This window comes from Scyliorhinus torazame, chromosome 7 (genome assembly GCF_047496885.1).
Source record: "Scyliorhinus torazame isolate Kashiwa2021f chromosome 7, sScyTor2.1, whole genome shotgun sequence".
NCBI lineage: Eukaryota > Metazoa > Chordata > Chondrichthyes > Carcharhiniformes > Scyliorhinidae > Scyliorhinus > Scyliorhinus torazame.
Window position 1 is genome coordinate 94793877 of NC_092713.1, and position 20236 is coordinate 94814112.

At 48.2% G+C, this 20236-nt stretch overlaps 1 long non-coding RNA gene across 1 annotated transcript; it reads left to right on the forward strand.

Moving 5' to 3' along the window:
* Positions 1-4009: 4009 nt before the first annotated feature.
* LOC140427307 (uncharacterized) lies at positions 4010-14180 on the forward strand. Its single transcript, XR_011948457.1, has 2 exons — positions 4010-4144; positions 13958-14180. It is a non-coding gene; the product is annotated as an uncharacterized lncRNA (long non-coding RNA).
* The last annotated feature ends 6056 nt before the right edge of the window (positions 14181-20236 follow it).

Genomic DNA, 20236 nt, shown 5'->3' on the forward strand with positions numbered 1-20236 from the left:
CTCACGTCAGCGATTGGGAAACTACTGGAGAAGATTCTGAAGGAGAGAATCTATCTCCACTTGGAGAGGCAAAGTTTGATCAGGGATAGTCAGCATGGCTTTGTCTGAAGGAGGTCATGCTGAACAAATTTGATTGAATTTTTTGAGCATGTAACCAAGTGTATAGATGAGGGTAGCGTAGTTAATGTAGCTTACATGGATTTCAGCAAAGCCTTTGACAAGGTCCCACATGGGAGACATATTAAGAAGGCAAATGCACATGGGATACTGGGTGATTTGATAAGGTGGATTCATAATTGGCTTAGCGGTAGGAGACAGAGGGTGATGATAGATGGCTGCTGTAATGTATGGAAGCCAGTGGCTTACCACAGGAATCCATGCTGGGCACTCTATTGATGTCATTTATATAAATGACATAGGTGACTATGTGGAGGCAGGATCAGTAATTTTGCAGATGACACAAAGATTTTCTGGGCAGTTAACAGTGAGGTTAAGTGTCTTGGGTCACAGGAAGATATAGATAATGAGTGGATAAGTGACAGATGGAATTTAACCCTGAACAGTGAGATGTGATACACTTTAGAAGGAGTAATTTAGCAAGGAAGTATACTGTGAAAGGTCTGACACTGGGAAGTTCCGAAGAACAACGGGACCTTAGTGTGTTCGTCCTTGGATCTCTGAAGGCAGAAGGGCAGGTTAATAGGGTGGTGAAAAAGTTATATGGGACACTCACTTTTATCAATCAGGGCACAGATTACAAAAGCAGGGGTTTATGATAGAGCTGTATAGAATTTTGGTGAGGCCACAGCTGGAGTACTGTGTGCGATTATGGTCACCACATTATAGGAAGGATGTAATTACACTGGAGGGGGTGCAGAGGAGATTCACCAAAATGTTGGGCTGGAACATTTAAGTTATAAAGAGAGGTTGGAAAGGCTTGGTTGTTTTCTCTGGAGCAGAGAAGGCTGAGAGTGTGACCTGATTGAGGTGTACAAGATTATGAGGGGCATGGACTGGGTGGATAGGGAGCAGCTGGTCCTCTTAGTTTAAGGGTCTGTTACGAGGGGACACAAGTTCAAAGTGAGGGGTGGGAGGTTTAGGGGGAATTTGAGGAAAAACGTTTTTACCCAGAGAGGGGTGACGGTCTGGAATGCAATGCCTGGGAGAGTGGTAGAGGCGGGATGCCTCACAACCTTTAGAAAGATGAGTACTTGGCACGCCATAACATTCAAGGCTATGGGCCAAGTGCTGGTTTAGCACAGGGCTAAATCGCTGGCTTTGAAATCAGACCAAGGCAGGCCAGCAGCACGGTTCAATTCCCGTACCAGCGTCCCCGAACAGGCGCCGGAATGTGCCGACGAGGGGATTTTCACAGTGTCTTCATTTGAAGCCTACTTGTGACAATAAGCGATTTTCATTTTCATTTCAAGTGGAATTAGGCAGGCAGGTCAAGGCCTTTCTTACGTCGTGCAGACTTGATGTGCTGAAGGGCCTCTTCTGCACTGTAGTATTCTGTGATTCTTTCAAACTCTAGTGAATACAAACCTAGGGCATGAATCCCGTCCCCGCCGGTTGCCGAAGTCTCCGGCACCGGAGATTCGGCGGGGGCGGGAATCGCGCCGTGCCGGTTGGCGGGCCCCCCCGCTCGATTCTCCGGCCCGAATGGGCCGAAGTCCCGCCGATAAATTGCCTGTCCCGCCGGCGTAAATTAAAGCACCTATTTACCGGCGGGACAAGGTGGCGCGGGCGGGCTCCGGGGTCCTGGGGGGGGGGCGCGGGGCGATCTGACCCCGGGGGGTGCCCCCACGGTGGCCTGGCCCGCGATCGGGGCCCACCGAACCGCGGGCGGGCCTGTGCCGTGGGGGCACTCTTTCCCTTCCGCCTCCGCCACGGTCTCCACCATGGCGGAGGCGGAAGAGACTCCCTCCACTGCGCATGCGCGGGAAACTGTCAGCGGCCGCTGACGCTCCCGCGCATGCGCCGCCCCGACATGTCATTTCCGCGCCAGCTGGCGGGGCACCAAAGCCGTTTCCGCCAGCTGGCGCGGCGGAAATTCCTCCGGCGTCGGCCTAGCCCCTCAATGTTGGGGCTCGGCCCCCAAAGATGCGGAGCCCATCTGATTGGCGCCGTTTTGGGCGCCAGTCGGCGGACATCGCGCCGTTTCGGGAGAATTTTGCCCCTAGTCTGTCCAGCCTTTCCACATAAAACAACCAGGTATTCAACACGCTCATTCCAGGTATTAGTCTTGAACTGCTTCTGACACATTTACATCCTTCCGTAAATTAAGGATAAATGTTGAACACAATACTCCGGATTTGGTCTTACCAATGCCCTGTACAGCTGAAGCACAACCTTCCTACATTTATAATCAACTCTCCTCACGATAAACAACAGCATTATTTTAGGATTCCTAATTATTTGCCACACCTGCATTCTAGCCTTTTTGCGATTCATGAACTTTTCATGCACTTTTTCATTAACAAATATTCTTTATTTGACAAATAGTCATCCAGACACATAATGTCAGCTCCCTTCTCTCTCCACAGGAGCTGTCAGACCTGCTGAGATTGTCCAGTTTTTCTATTTTTGTTTCAGATTCCAGCATCCATAGTAATTTGCTTTTATCACTTTTTTATTCTTCCTGCCAAAATAGAGAATTGCACATTTGCCAAAATTATACTCCATTTTCCAGATCTTGCCCACGCACTTAACCTATCTGTGTCCCCTTGTAGCCTTCTTAAGTTCTTTTCACAACTTACTTTCCTACCTATCTTTGTGTCATCAGCAAATTTCACATCCACATCTTCATGCAAGTCATTTGTTTCAATTATAAAGACCAGGGGCCAGCGCTGATCCCTGTGGCACACAACCCATTACATCCTGCCATCCAGATACAGACCCATTTTCGCCAACTCTCTGTTTCCTGTCATTTAGCCAATCTCCTGGCCATGCCAATACGATAGGCTCTACACCATGAATTTTTATTTTATGCAATAACCTTTGATATGGCTCTTTAGCAAATGCCTTCAGGGAATCTAAATACAGCCATCATCCCTTCATCCAAGGCACATGTGACTCCTTCAAAACACTCCAATAAATTGGTTAAACATGATTTCCCTTTCACAAAACCATGTTGATTCTGCCTGATTGCCTTTCGTTTTTTTTTAAGTGCCTTGAGTTTTTTTAAGTTCCCTCCTGTAACATCTTTAATAATAGCTTCGAACATTTTCCCTATGACAAGAGGTTAGACTAGCTGGCCTGTAATTTCCTGCTTTCTGTCTCCTTCCCTTTTTGAATAAAGGAGTTACATTTCCTATTTTCCAATCTAATGGAACCTTCCCCGAATCTAGTGAATTTTGGAAAATTGAAACCAAAACATGATCTAACTCATTAGCCACTTCTTTAAAGACGTGAGAATGAAGTCCATCCGGACCCAGAGATTTGTCAGCCCGCAGACCCAACAATTTGCTCAATACCACTTTCCTGGTGATTGTAATTTTTCTGAGTTCCTCCCTCCCTGATTTACAGCCATTTCTGGGATATTACTTGTTTCCTCTATAGTGAAGACTGATGCGTAATACCAATTAATTCAGCTGCCCTCTCCTTACTTTTCATTACCAATTCCAGACACACTTTTTGTAGGGCCACTGCTCACTTTGTTAACTCTTTTTTAATTTAAATATTCACATAAACTCTTACTGTCTGACTTTATATTTCTCGCTATCTTTCTCTGATACACTAAAGTTTCTCTCCTTATTAATCTTTTTGTCATTCTCTGCTGTCCAATCTTCTGACCTATCACCTGTCTACTTAAATATACGTGTTTTACTTTAAGTTTCATATTATCTTTAGCTTTTATCATTAACCACAGATGATGGATCTTCCCTTGGAATTTTCTTTCTCATTGGAATGTATCTATTATGATGATCTGGCAGGTGGTCATTGCCCCGCAAACCAAATTCTAAAGGGAAGCTTGGCCTATGTATCATGGCTCTTCTTTTGTACTTTGACCATGAGGTGATAAGTTTTCTGAAATCAACTGACCCTGCCTGCAGCTGGTGCTGGACTGGATTTTCTTTGCCACTCAAACGGGCTGGGCTGAGAGAAAGGTCTTTACTCTGAACCTTCAGAAAGAATTCATCAGGTGAGAGAGAGAAATTAGAGGTGTAACCCTCCAGCTTCTGTTCAAAACAAAACTAAAATCAAAACACAGTCCCACAGAGGAAGGAGCATTCCAGAACTATATGAAAATGAAATTAAATGAAAATCGCTTATTGTCCCAAGTAGGCTTCAAATGAAGTCACTGTGAAAAGCCCCTAGTCGCCACATTCCGGCGCCTGTTCAGGGAGGCTGTTACGAGAATTGAACCGTGCTGCTGGCCTGCCTTGTATATGCACGAATCAGCATTGGATATCAGTTAAGGCCCGCAATTGTAAAGCAGCTCATCGGCTGCCAGCCAAGTCCACCATGAGGTGTTATCACTGATGTCAGATATAACAGCACATCCTGCTGCAGTGCCCTTTTTAAAAAAAAGGGTGAAGTCTATCTTAAAGGCATAGGTCCCACTAATTATCCAGGTGTAAAAATTGAAACAGCAGAATGACAGAAATTGAAAGTAAAAAACAGGTTCAGACAGGACTTAACAGGAGGATGCTTACACCGCCCCTCCACCTTTTGCTAACTTCCTGTCCTTCCCAAATATCATATACCCTTCAATATTTTGGTCCCAATCTCTGTCATCCTGTAGTTATCTCATTGTAATAGTTTTCAGATCATACTTACTTATTTCTATTTGCGTTATCAGTTCATCTGTTTCCTCTTGAATGCTATGTGCAATTAGATAGAGAGCCTTTAGCCTTGTCCTTTTATTATTTTTGTCACCTCTAGCCTTTCTATTGGTTTACTCTTAGATTCGTACTCACTGTCCCATCCTGTCTTGGTCCGTTTATCATTTTCCACACGGTACCTTTCTCTCTTGCCTTGTCTCTACTCTTTTGTTCACTACATCCTCCCAAACTTGATCCCTTGTGCACACTATTTTGTTTAAAATTCTCTCTATTGCCCTAGTTATGTGGCTTGCAAGAAGGCAGAATGCACTGGAATGTCAACCTTGATGTTGTACTCAAGTCTCTAGGCTGAGACATAACCCCACCACCATCTGATTCAGAGGTGTGGATGCTGCCCATTGAACCATGGCTATGTATTGATTTTTTTTTTTTTAAATTCTTTATTCTCCTCCATTTTCACATTTTCTCCCAAATTTACACCCACCAACAATAAACAATAATGAGTAACAAATATGTCAATCCCCATATCAATAACAACGATCCCATCCTCCCACCAAACCCCAAGCAATAGCCCGCATGTTCACGTAAACAAATGACAAAAAGGAATCAGGAGTCACCCATAGCCACAAGTAACACACACCGCCCCCCTCCCCCCAACCCTCCCACTCACCCCCCTCCCAATTAATGTTCGATTTTATCCAGGTCTTGAAAGTGCATAATAATGCCCATGAATTTTAGAACCCCTCTATCCTTCCCCTCAGTTCAAACTTAACATTCTCAAGAGTCAAGAATTCCAACATATCCCCCCGCCACGCCAGGGCACAGGGTGGAGAGGTTGCTCTCCAACCCATCAGGATCCGCCTTCGGGCGATCAACGAGGCAAAGGCTACAACATCTGCCTCTGCACCCGTTTCCAACCCCGGCTGGTCCGACACCCCGAATATGGCCTCCCGGGGGCCCGGGTCCAGTTTCACGTGCACCACTTTAGAAATTACCCTAAAAACCTCCTTCCAGTAATCCTCCAGCTTTGGACAGGACTAAAACACATGAACGTGATTGCCCCCCCCCTCCGCAACGTTCACACACATCTTCTACTCCTTCAAAGAATCGGCTTATCCTTGCCCTTGTGAGGTGTGCTCTGTATACCACCTTCAGCTGTATCAGTCCCAACCTCGCGCACGAGGTGGAGGCATTCACTCTCCGGAGCACCTCACACCAGAACCCCTCCTCCATATCCTCTCCCAACTCTTCCTCCCACTTTGCTTTGATCCCTTCCAGTGGTGCCTTCTCCTCTTCCAAAATAGCTCCGTAAACCGCTGCCATTACCCCCTTCTCCAGTCCCCCTGGCGTCAGCTCCTCCGGGAAGTTCTGTATCTCCTTTCTGGCAAAATCTCAAACCTGCATGTATCTAAACATTTCCCCCTGCTCCAGCCCATACTTCGCTTCCAGCTCCTTCAATCCTGCAAACCGACCCCTAAGAAACAAATCTTTCAGTGTCTTAATCCCCTTCTCCTCCCATTTCTGAAAATTTCCATCCCACCTCCCTGCCTCAAATCTGTGGTTCCCCCGAATCGGCATTTCCCTTGACCCTGCCCCCAACCCGAACTGTTGACGAAACTGCCTCCAAATTCTCAATGAAGCTATTATTACCGGACTCCCTGAGTACCTTTTCGGAGCTATTGGGGCTAAGTATTGATTTTAATATATTTCTTCAATTCAGTCGGTAAATGAACCATGTAGCATAATGGAGACCATATAGAAAGGCCCCGGATTCTGTGAGGAATTAGCTGAGTGTTATGACGATTGTAAGGGTACTAAAATTTGCATTAAGGTCCTGGGCCAAGGCAGCAAAATATTAGCCAGGATTCCTTCCAATGAACATTGTAGAAGAGATGAGATCCAATGACTGGCAACCAGGGACTTACAATACTAATTGTTTATTGAATACTCTGAGTAGCCCTTGCATGCTGTGTGTCAACAACCTCCTCGCGATTTACTTGGCCAGTGTGGGTAAGAAGGCTCTGGAGAGGGTATCAGCCAGGCACAGCTCCTTTCACGTTTGCAGAGATCGTAGAAATTCAACTTTAGCATCATGCACTACAGCTGTGCCCGCTCTCCCCGTTGCTCTTTGCTTTGGCGATAGAGCCGCTGGCAATGGCGCTTCGGGCATCGGGAACTGGAGAGGGATTGTGCAGGGGTGGGGGGGTGCCGAGCACAGGGTCTTGCTATATGCAGATGACCTGCTGTTATACATTTCAGACCCATTGGGCGGTATTGGGCGGATTATGGGGATTTTGGAGGAATTCGGCCGGTTCTCTGGGTACAAGTTGAATATGAGAAAAAGCGAGGTGCTCCCGATTGAGACTGGCCGGCAGGAGAGGAGATTAGGGGAGCTGCTGTTCAAGGTATTGTGGTGCCTCCAGGTGATGTAGGGCTGGGGACAGCTGCACAAGCTGAACTTGACTCGGTTGGTGGAGCAGATGAAGACGGACTTTAAGAGGTGGGATGTGCTGGCATTGTCACTGGTGGGATGGGTGCAGTCAGTAAAAATAACAGTGCTGCCAAGGTTTCTGTTCTTATTTCAGTACCTTCCAATCATCATCCCAAAGGTATACTTTAAAAAGGTCAATGTGCTGATCTCTGGCATTGTGGGGGTGGGGAAGACCCTGCCAGTCAGGAGGCTTACGTGGAGTGGGGGCGAGGAGAGGGGAGGCTGACGTTGTCGAACATGATGAATTATTACTAGGCGGCGAACATTGGCATGGTCAGGAAATGAGTAATGGGGGGAGGGGTAGGTGTGGGGGCAGATGGAGGCGGCTTCGTGTAGGGGTACGAGCTTTAGGGCGGTATTGACAGCGCCTCTGCCGTTCTCGCCAGCTCGTCACTCCGTGAGCCCAGTGGTTGTAAAGAGGTCACCTGACTATAATATTCACTTATATAATAATGAGACTCCTAGTGGTCAGTAGGTGAATTACAACACCACCATGATATTACTGCATCCCCTTTCCTTTGAAAGAATAAATTAATACATTATCATCAGTATATTTACATGTGATATCATTAGCCTGTGAGTCTAAAAGTATTAATTTTTTTCTTTAAAATTTTTAAAGCTGGTTTAACAAATATATATACAAGCACAGCAAGCATAATACGTACAAATAGTCCAAATCTACAAATGGTGTCTTGTGGCAACAGAAAGCAATCAGAAGATTAGCTTGGAAGTATTGGGAAAGCAACCAGACAAGAGACTGAGGCATCCATAGTCAAGGGGTGGTAAATGAAAGCTTTACCTCTGAAATTGAGGAGAATTAATGTATATTCCAGAGAACTGTGGTGTTCTTGTAAGTGATCACTAAAGAAGTAAATAATTTAAATTAAGATTGACATGTCTTATCAGAAAAAGGTTTGGGAGAAGTAAGGACTAGAAGTGAGTGTATAACATATATTGTTATAAACCATATTATTAGTTAATAACAATAATAATCTTGATTAGTGTCACAAGTAACACTGCAATGATGTTACTGTGAAAATGCCCTAGTCTCCACACTCCGGCGCCAGTTTGGGCACACTGAGGGAGAATTCAGAATGTCCAATTCACCTAACAAGCAAGTCTAGTGCTTGTTATGTTTAACTCTTTTATGTACAATAACTCTTTTTTAAACATGAAATCATTTGCCATATATCTATTGATTAAAATGAGATGTTCAGATTACTTTTTAAATATTAACGGTCCCTAACACGATCATAACAAATTTCGGGGCACTTGGCTGGATTTTGAATCCACAAGCCACAAGATACACTAGGAAATTGGTTGATGCTTAAGCTAACGGGGGCAAAATCTTCCCCTGTTCATGGGAGGCAGGATATTCCGGTCCCACTGATGTGGGTTTCCTGGTGGGGTGGAGTGGATTCAATGGGACAAGAAGATACCACCACCGGCCAACGGCAGACAACTCCTGACACTGAGAAACACGCCACTAGGAGGCCAGACCACCACGCCCAAAATTTCGCAGTGAACGTTTAATGCATCCCTTTAGGAGCAGAGTGGACTTAATCAGTGGCTAAGACTCATCTGGAGAAAAGATTAGCCCATGTGTGAATTACAGCAATGAACCAAAGTTTGATTTAGCAGGGGCCATTAACGGGGCAGGTGTGACTAAGATATACCTTTCTTGCATATCTGTCCGGATTGTTCTGGGCACAGATTAGGCAATTCTCAATGTAATGAGTAACATTGGCTTTTAAATCAGGCCACCAGCAGAGAGGTCTGAGGTGGGCTAGAGTGGGTTCAATGCCCTGGTGTCCATGATTGTCATGGAACTGACAAATAATTTGGTTCCTGTCCTGGCTGGGGACTACATAAATGCCGTCTTTTAGAATCACACCGTCATGCGTGGTTATCGCGTTTTTAAACTTATCATAAAGGGCTGGGAAGTTGCCTTTTAAAGCTTCCCTGAGCTTCTCATCTTCTTTTTAAGCCTTTGCCAAATCTTGAATGTTGGTCTGTGAGACCTAAACCGCGTGTACTGGGGTGCTTTCGGGGGGTTCCAAAAGTGACCATGTCTGGAACCTGCCTTCGCTGGGGCGTCTGCTTTAACTTTACCGGGGGGGAAGAACGATGATGACTGCGAACTTTAATAATGCCATATTTTCTATCTTTAGCAGTTTCTAGGATATGCCAGAGTAATGGGGCTGAGGGTAGGGGCTTTCCTCTGCGGAAACGAATCTTCTAGTTTCCCACAGGGGTAGGAATTCGGTTAAACTGTTGCAGACATATAAACTGTCCGAATATATGTTGGCTGGGGTTGGAAACGAGTCGGGGTGATCTACAATGTACGCTATGGCTGCCAGTTCTGCTGCCTGTGAGCCTAAGTGTCCTGGCAATTTCAACGAAATCTCTTCTAGGGCGCGTCCTCGACATAAATACCGCAACCGGTAATTCTTTTCCCATTTAATACTGTGGAGGAGACATCCGCATAGATTCTAAGGGGTGCGCACGTGTCCGTGGGCTGGGGTCTCTGGGGTGTAGTACCTGCTTTCCTGGGAGCTGACTTAGATATAAAGGGTCCTGTATTATGTTAAGTGGAGATGATCTCACACTCGTGTGAGGTACCAGCATATTGTAAGTTCTCGGCTAGGAAAGTATGGGTCTTGGTTCTCTTAACTGTTATGTCAGATCCCTGTAAAAGGGTCCAACGGGCTGCCCGGATTTGGCTGACTGTGCCATCCTTAAGTCGACCATCTAGTAGTAGCTGTGTTGGGGTGTGTTCAGTGAGAATAGTGATGGGGTTGAGTCGTGTAATGTAGGCAAAATATTGTACTGCCCAAAAAACTGCGAGCAGGTGCCTTTCGCAGGCAGAAAATCCTTGCTCGACAGGATCTAACACGCGTGAGGCGTATGCCACGGGGTCTAATCGGTCATGGTGTTCTTGGAGGAGCACAGCCGAAAAGGTTCAGTCGGTGCTTGCTACTTCAATTGCATATGGGGAAAGTGGATCTGGGACCTGTAACGCTGACGGCTCTTTTAAAGCATCCACGGCATCCGTGTGCTGTGGAAGCCATTCCCAAGGTGCTTGTTTCTTGAGAAGTTTGGATAGGGGCGCTGCTTTTGTGGCGAAACTGTCGATATGGTTTCCACAGTACTAGAAATGACCGGAGGGCTGTTACGTTATGGGGAATGGACAATTTGACGATCGAGGCAATTCTCTTTTGCTCGATCTCGCGTTTACCACGTGTGATTACTGTACCCAAGTAAATCACTTTTTCCTGCAAAATCTGGGCCTTCTTGGGGTGAACTTTACATCCAATCTGTTTTAGGAGTCCTAAAAGTTCGCCGAGAAGCGAAATGTGCTCTCCCTTTGTGTCCGTCTGTAGTAGCAGATCATCTACATATTGGACCAGACAATCAGGTCGGGAAAACTTTGCTAATCCATTTGCCAGCTGTCGGTGGAAAATGGAGGAGGAGTGTGGAAGCCTTGTGGAAGGCACGTCCACGTATATTGCTGTCCCTGGAATGTGAATGGAAATTTATATTGGCACACTTTATCCAATGGAATGGACCAAAAGCCGTTGCTAATATCCAAAACCGAAAAAAAAATTGACTGTAGTCCCTGTTTGAGCATGGTCTCGGGACTCGTGGCTATGGTGGGGGCTGCTACTAGGCTCTATTACCTTTGAGATTTCTTCCTCTGTTTCTTGGTGAAAACCGTACTGCTTTTGGGGTCGGGGGTCGGGACCTATAATATTCACTAAGCCAGCGATCTTGCCACAGTCGTGCTTGTGCTGTGCAAATGCTGCTTTGTGTTGCGGCAGGACCTCTATAACTTGTTTGTCATGACTAATGGCTCGGGGGTTGAACCAGAAGTCTCCTACTGCGCTGATTCGATTTTCATACTCTCCAACTGTGAGTGTGGCGGGGGTTCGTGCTGCCTTTGCCATTCTCCATACACATTTATTTACCGGATCAAATGATAGATTGTGGGAGCTCAGAAGGCAATTCCTAAGATGTGTTCAGCTGTCTGGGGTAGATCGACCAGAACTACGGGGTGTTTAGTTTTAATGTTCCCTATCACAATTGCTACAAGGGCTGTGATGTGTACCTACTATAAATGACCTGTAAAACTGCTGAGTGTAATGGTGTCGGTGGTGGGCCACGTGTCTCATTGAAACATCGTGGAGGAATTGAGCGTGGTGCGGGATCCTCCTGTGTCCCAAAGGAATTCTACGGGGTGCCCCGGACTGTGCCTGCCACTACCAGTCTACCAGACTTGTCCCAAAGGTTTCGCAGAGCAAGTTGGGGATCCCGAACACCTTCAGTCGGTGCCGTTCATATCTGCATTCTCAGAATGGGCGCTAACACTGTGGATTGGCTTTGCCCTATTCTTATTTAGGGTGCCTGTCTGTTGGTTTCTCTGCTGCTTCTGGGGCGCTTGACATTCTCATGCGTAGTGTCCTAATTGTCCACAATTGTAACACTCCTGGGATTTGGGTTGCTGTGGGCTGTTCCTCCCCTCTTTTACCCATGCGGGGTTCCGGTGCGTCCTAACTGGATGCATGTCTGCCTGTTCTTCCTCGGTTTTAACAAATGCGGTTTTGCCTTGGATGGACTGTTCCCAAGTGCGGGACAATCTTTTCAAAACCCATTTCTCATTGTGGGCCTTGTCTGAGGGCTCGTAATTTGCGCAAGCTCTCTGTCCTGCCTCTGTCGCATGAGAGACTAGGATGTAAGTCCATTTGGCCATATTATCTGGGGACAAATGGGCGCGGGCTAACTCTCCAAATACCGCTGTAAAATGAATCCACAAGCGTCCAGCAAACGCTATGGGGTGCTCTGTCTTTTTCTGCCTACATTTGTTTAAGTCTTCTACAGGGTCTACTTTGTTATAGCCGATCGCATCTAAGATTGCTGTGTGCATTTCTTGGAGTGCGCCTCCTCCTACATCCTGTGGGTCGGGAAGGGCTGCCACAACTGAAGGGTTGAGGCTTAAAACTGTGAGCTTCACTTGCTCCTTTTCATCCAGGCCGTACATGGTCACCTGCTGTTTGACTCTTGCAAAGTAATGGTTGGGGTCCGATGTGGGTAGGAACGGTGTAATCTTATCGCACGCGTCCCATAATTGAGTGACTGTTAACGGACTGTTAACTGTGTACAGGAAATCTGAGTCTCCTTCTGTTGTGGCCCTGCGCTGTGTGGTTACAGGGTTCATAGGGGTGTGTTCTGCCTGTGCAGTCGGGGGTTGGGGTGCTTTTCGTTTCTGGGTTTTTTCCTGTGTACATGTCCCATGTACATATCTGTGGGCAGTCTCACTTAACTCCTGCCAATCGGGGCCGTTTTCCTGGTCTAACTGGGGTCCAAACGTGCTCTGAAACCCATTCTGAACGGAAAGCAGAGATTGCAATTCTGCAATTTGCTTCCGGCACTTTGCGTGATCTACCGAGCTCAGCCTTTGTTCCGTCGTGGAAGTGTGGAGTGCTCGTGGGGCTGCTTTTAAGTAATTGCACTGTTTCTGCACTGCTCAACCTGTTGTTCGGTTTCCTGTCTTACCAAGACCGCGTGTTGCGTGTCTTGGTAGGCCTTATCATATTGGTTCTGAAAACTACTCAAATGGGCGAGACAAGACTGGTGTGCCAGCTTGGCATCAGCCACCTCCTTGTCCCTTGCCGCTAACTGCTCTCTCAATTCCCCGTTCTCCTTCTCAAATTCGCTCACATCTCCTTCACTATTCCTGTCTCTCTCTTCAATCTCTCTATGGAGCGTCCTAACGACCTCCTCTGTGCCTCGCAATTGTGCCAAGCAGGACACGATTGCCATCGGCTTGCGAGCTTTCCCCAAGTTCTTCTTATGGATCTCTGTCAGGTTCTCCCACCAAGTATACCCTATACTCCCGGGACCTGTTTCATCATTGGCGCAGAATTCACTCCAAAGGGGCCATCCTTTCCCTTTGAGATATCTCCTGATCTCTTCTTCCCATACAGGACACTGTCCTACTCTGGGGTTTCATAAGGCGTTCCATTGTCTTCATTGCGATTTTCTCTATCTCTGGGTTCTCTACTGAATTTGGAACAGGGGGTGATGTAAACATGGGTACGGCTTACGCTAATTTCCGGCCTACAAAACTCCCGACAATTTTACGCAACAAAATTTCTCAGGTTTACCTTGTATCCCTGTTAGTACGCATGCATTAACACATTCTGAATTCTCCCTCTGTGTACCCGAACAGGCACCGGAGTGTGGCGACTAGGGGCTTTTCACAGTAACTTCATTGCAGCGTTAATGTAAGCCAACTTGTGACAATAAAGATTATTGTTATTATTGTAACAGAGCACAGATGTAAATTGCCATGGAGCAGGGGCATTACAGTTTGATCCCTAGCCTGATTAATTCCTCATGAATTATGTCAAACCAAAGGCAAAGCTGGGGCAACGACGGCTGTGAGTGTTCTGTTTGAAAATGAGGAGGGAGTGGGGGGAGAGGAGAGAACATTTGGTAAGGATAGTATCACTAATCTGTATCTAGTGCCTCTTGGCACCTGGCTACAGGAGACAATATTTGGATGGACTTGAATAATTAATATTATATACATTTTTTCGGGATGAAGTGCAAATAGTAGTGTGTGTGAGATAAGATCTTTGCCAAATGTTTAATCTGTCACTCCTTCACTCTGTTACAGGTCAAGATGCCACTGACACATAGACTCACATGTTGCCCTGCGGTGCCCTGATTGCTCCTATTCCTCATCAGGCAATTAATTAACTGCTACCACACTCTCCAAATCTTTGATTATTGATGTATTGTCCACTGTTAATTCATGCGTTATGCTTAACATTGTTTTACTTTATTGTGCAATAAAGACTTCACAACGGCAGCACTTAACATTTCTAAGTGCAGGCACATATGTGTATATGATATACTTTTATTTGCAAGATGGTGTTTCTAAAAGTTTAAATTCACGAATCAATTTTATGCTTTACTTTCCCCTTTCCCCCATCTAAGCCTGTCGACGCCGACTTGTGTAAGATGGTGAAATAGGACAGAATAAGACTCCACACTTATAAAAATAAATTCTTCATGCCAGAGAAATTGTTCAGTAGTAATTAAGACTTACCACGTTGTTAAAAGCTCAGTTACACTTGAACAGGCAAGCGCTAACTTTTTCTGAGCTAATTAATGAGAACCTAGTGCTAATTACCACAACATCATGCCCTTCAAGTCTTTGAATATTAGATCTCATGGCACAATACTGCTGTAAAGGAATAGGGCAACTTGAACAGCAACATCCTGAGTTCGGCATTTTACCATGCATGTAGTGATTTGATTTACTCTTAATAACAATGAGCACCGCACTTTGCTGTTATACAGTGCCGTCTTCACGCGACCGGAGGCTGCCCGCCTCCTTGCCAACTCCACAGTGAAGTCCTGGTATATAGGTATACCAACTCTAGCCCACTGCACTTCCCGCTTCTGCTTAGCTCAACACAGGACCTTCTCCTTTAGGTGGTACCTACGGAAATAAATAATCACTGCTCTTGGCGGCCCATTTGCCTTTGGTTTCGGCATCTACGCCCTATGAGCCCGATCCAGTTCGTACCCAGAGGGATCTTCCCCCTCCCCCAACAGCTCCGCCAACATCTTGGCAAAATACTCCGTCAGCCTCGGGCCCTCCACCCCTTCAGGCAGACCCATGATCCTCAGATTTTGCGACTAGATCTGTTTTCCAGGTCCTCCACTTTGGCTCGCAGACCCTTGTTGGTCTCCACCATCCTCTGCAGCTCCTCACCCATTGAGGTGAGTTGATCACTGTGTTGCAACAAGGCCTCTTCCACTCCCTTCAGTTTCTCACCCTGCTCTCGTACCTCGACCGATGTCCTCGACACCACCACCTTCACCGGTGCAATCACCTCCTCCACCAGCACCTTCAATGCTGCCATCATCTCCTTCCTCATCACCTCCATGTACTTTGCGAACTGTTTTTCAAGTTCCACAACCATCACCTCGATCATCTTTTCTGCCGTGAACAGTGCAGCCCCGCCCAGCGACCCAGATTCTGCCATCCTTCCAGTTGCCAAGCCGACCCTTCCACTCAACGGCGAACCTTCATTCGCCCCCTTCTTCATGGCAGCTTTCCTTTGGGCTTTGGACATCCTTCTTCCTTATGTCTTCCCGCACTTATTTAACTAAAAATTGCCCCTGGGACCAGACATAAATTCTACAAAATCAAGCCTCGAGCAGGAGCCATCCAACATGTGACCTCCTCCTACATGCCCCCACCGGTCCCAGGTATTAACATTTCTGTGAGGTTCTCCTGATTGTCCATTTTAAATCTCAAACTATTTCTCGGGCTTGTGGTGATATGCCTGTGAATAATATTATATGTACTCAGTAGTGCGATCTCCCACCAGCAGGTGGTGTCAGATATGTGACATCCAGCTAATGCCAGAAAGTTGTAAGGCGTACACAAGGACAGTTGCACATAAGGATAGTTCCAGGACAATCTAATGTAACTCTATAAATAATTTGGTCTGTATAGCAATTCTGATTGTTACCTTACCACATGTACATCAATAAAACATCATGCTGGTTAAGTCACCAGCAGTTCTGTAGGTTCATTGCAAACAAGATCACAGAACACAACATGATACTAGGAGTGATGAAGATTTGAGGGTGACAGCAGAAAAGGCAAAGTTAAATCGGCCAAAGAACGAAAAAAGGAAAAGATTCTTCCACCGACCTGGTGAACTGCGACCATCGGCGACTCAACGAAGTGTACGATGATGAAGTTAGAGATGGAAGGTTTAAAGGACCCCACCAGTTTCAATTCTCTGAAAATGTAGAAAAAAATTGGCGTGCTTTAAAGAAGCAATTTGGATTCTATATTGTAGCCCTTGGCCTGCAGGCACAGCCTGCCGAGAGGGTTATTGCACTGCTGCTTGCGGTAGCAGGTCCTCAAACAACAGAACTGTACCATACCTTCACCTGTGACAGTGAAGAGGAGAACAGGAGCTACAATGAGGTGATAAAGCATTTCTTTCAGTACTTCGCTCTGAAAAATAATGAAGCATGTGAACATGACACATTTAGTACGCCTACCAGAAAGAAGGGCTTCAATGACAAAGCCATATTAAGATGTGTCATGCAAGTGAGCAGGCTGCACAGAAGATGTTGTTGGTGGCTGGGGCTCCCCACCCCCCGACTGTCCCCACCACCGTCAGCCCATACTGCCGGGATATTGGGCGCAGATGTGTATGATGCGAAGCTGATGGGCACATATCAGCTGCACGTTAATCGAGTGGAACCCCTTTTGGTTTGTGTAGAGCGGCCTGTCATCTGCAGGTGCTCGTTAGGCGACATGCATCCCATCGATCGCCCTCTGGAACCGGAGTATCCTGTCGATGGCGGCGAACCCTGCTGCCCGGGCATCCTGGTGGGCACTGTCCACATTGAAATGGATGTATTGAGCCACCTGAGCATATAGGGCCTCTGTGATGGCACGGATGCACCTGTGCACCGAGGTCTGTAAGATCCCAAACAGGTCCCCACTCGGCACCTGGAAGGACCCCGTGGCGTAAATCTTCAGGGTGACCGTCACGTTGAAGGCCACCGGGATTGGGTGTCCTCCCCATACCCCCTCGCTGCCAGGTGTGCCATGATCTGGCAGTTATGTCACACTGTCTCTCTGCACAGCCGGAGTCTTGACAGGCGCTGCCGGTACACACGAAGCCTCATGAGGTGTCTCCTTGGCACCTCCTCGGCCTGTTGGGCAGCTGGCTCTTCATGCTGGGCAGCTGCCTCCTGTCCCTTTGTACCACTATCCGCATCTGCACCTCCACTGTTGCACACTCCGCTGCTGCAACTTCCTCCTCTTCAAGCAGCTCCAGCGCGAACAGATGCAGGGCATCCCCAGGGCTGCGGCATCTAGCAGGCAGGCCACCATTGCTGGTTGTATTCCAATATCCATTGTCTGAAAGGGGTGAAAGGCTGACATGTTAGCATGGTGCGTACTCCTGTGCCCGACCAGGTTCACCGGACTACATGGTGGCCCCGGTTGGTTGGCACTGCAGACTCTGCCCCCCACATGTTCCCCCCCCCCGCCCCACCATGTCTGGCCCCATCAGTGGCCGGCACCGTGGAAGCCTCTGGCACTGGCACAGTCCCTGAAGCTATGGGTACCATCGGCTGGCACTGCCCATGTAAGCGGTACACTACGCACCCCCCACCGGCGTCCCCATAGGAGCTACTGTGGGTGTTGCCCTGGGTAGGCCGCTAGCCGGCTGGGGTGGGGGGAATATGGCGGAGGGTTGGGAGCAGGGGAGAGGGAGGTGGGGACATCCATACGGTCGGTGTCACTCTGCAGAACCAGAGGCCAAGGTGGGTGATCAGTGGGGTGCGTAGCATGATGGCTGCCTTGCAGACCACGGCAGAGGTGGTCTGTGACTGGACACTACCCCAGTCCCTAGGGGGATCACCCTGGCTACTCGGCCTGTTCCCCTGTCAACCTTCCGCCCCCCTCCCCCCCCCCCCCCCTCAACCGGCCCTTGCAGGGCCTCGCCCCACCCCAGCCAGCCTGGCCGGTGTCCGGCCCGACAGCCCATAGTTGTGACTCTCCATATCCTACTTCCTCTCTCTCTCCCTCATCAGCCACGACACTGGTTTCACGCGTTTCAAAAGCACAAGTGAACCGCGCAGTCGGAATCTCGGCCCATCACAGGCGGAGAATCGAGGAGGCTCCGGAGAATACTGGGTCGGGCCTGCTAATGACATGCAAACAGTGTTTACAGTACGTGCGATCTGGAACGCATTGACCCCGCTGTTAGGGTGATGGAGAAATGCGATTTGCCGTCAAATAGGTGCCTACCAAGATTTTGGCATCAGATCCTATTCTCCACCCAATCGCATTTCACGATTTTGCCGTCAGCCAACAGAGAATCCCTCCCATGATCTATTGAGCCAGGGTCCCATTCTGGGACCTTCTCATCCAGTAGTAACACCAACTGGGACCGTAACAATACTTGCAGATGTCTGAGAACCAGTCACCTGTCCAGGGAACTGGTTGGTCGCATCTGCCACCTTCTGCAGGAGTTGGAGGGAATCCACTGCCAGTGTCACTGAAAGTTACTGCGGCACTCAGTTTTTACGCCAGTGGGGTAGAGGGACGTGACTGAGGTGCAAAGGGACATGACTCACTTGCTGAGGGATGTGGCCCAGTCTCTGTGCTCTATGGTTGAGTGCATCAAGACCCTGGTTCAGGTAAGAGTGAGTCTCCAGGACTGGAAGCGCCAGGTGTTGGTAGAGCCTTCGGAGCTCACTCCAGCCTCACCTCCATCCCATGGAGTAGCCCAGGGGTCATTGAGCACCCCGAGGGAGGAGGAAGTGATGGAGCCCATGCCAGTGCTTAAGCTTAGAGGCTTGTGTGTGGGCAGGTCCTATAGATAGGGGGGAGCAAGGGAAGTGGGCGTCTGCTGGAAGTTTAACTACAGCGTGATGTGGGTCCTGGGCGTGACACACAGGTTGTGACAACCTGACTGGGGCAGGATGGGCGGGAGCAGGAGCACGGTGGGCAGGCAGTGTTGGAGACAGCTGGTGGTCCAGAGGTGTGGGCTAGCTAATAGTCTCACTGGTGAGGCCTCTGCTGTATGAGGGGCTGTGTGCCAGGGATGGTACGAAACACCACGGTGCATGTGTCCTTTGTTTGGGGTGAGCTCTACTATTCCCCTGCTTCCCCTGCAGTGGGGCTGCGCTTCTGATGAGTGCACTGAGGATTGCCAGCACCTGGAGGGCCACTGATTGAGCTTGGCCACAGCCATCCCACTGATGATACAGCTGGTGTCTGAGGGTTTCCAGGGGGGCGGCCTGGGTGGGCTCCCAAATTACCAGAAGCTCTCTGAATATTTACAGGACACAGTGAGCCGGCAGCAGTGTGATCAGCCAGGGGCCTGTAACTTGTACCAAATGTGTGTGGTCAAACAAATACTGCAGCAATGTCGGCCTGAGCCAGGCCACCCTGATCACGAGGGGGACACCCTGAATCCACGGAGCTGTCACCAAGCTGCTCCCCGCTACTCCCGCAGCCCTGGTTTCCACTCCCCCAGCAGGCGCTACAATTTTAAACAGTATTTCAAACTTTGCTTATCTTCTCTCTCCCCCGCAGCAGCTGTGGCACCCAGTCCCCATTTATAAACACGCGCCTGCATGACTTCCGCCTGAGAGGGGCGAAGCATCGCAGAGGCCCAGAGCATATTGGGTCAAACGGCATGTAAATGAATGTAAATGCCGGTTTTGGATGCCGGTGCAGAGCGCCACCAGCGAGGGACCGGGGCATGGCGTTTGATTTGGCACCGCGGGCAGACCTCGATTTTAGCCATACACCAAATCCTCCATCCGATCACCATTAGCCGTCGCGGCGTCGCGAGGCAGAGAATTCCACCCATTATCTGTAAATTTGGAACTAATATGAAGGCTGTAAATGTTTCTGGTGGCTGCTTTCTGGCAGACTTGGCCATGTCTCCCAAATTACTATGACATGGTATTATCATTTGGTACCATTGAGCATAGTGCCACACTGAGACTGAAGATTGTAAATATATTGTGACAGACAACTGCATGCATGTGGATTGTCAATTGATGGATTTCCATTAATAATGCTGCCAGGTAGCTTCAATGGCTGGAATTTTCTCAGATATTGGCAAAGGCCATCTCTGGTGGGGTGGCCTATTATTCGTCTGCCCCACCATCATCTCAGTGCTGAAATCATCGGGGCACCACATTTAAGGCCACCCAGCGCACAGCATCCACACTTCACAGGTCGCCGGGAAGTGAAGGCTTGCAGGAAAACAGCCCCCAGGTATTCAAAAGCTTCCCTGGAGAAACTGCTCGATGCTGCGGAGGCTCACGCACGGTGAGGTGTTCAGGACAAAAACCAGCCAGCAATGCTATGACTGTTCTCTACTGGTAA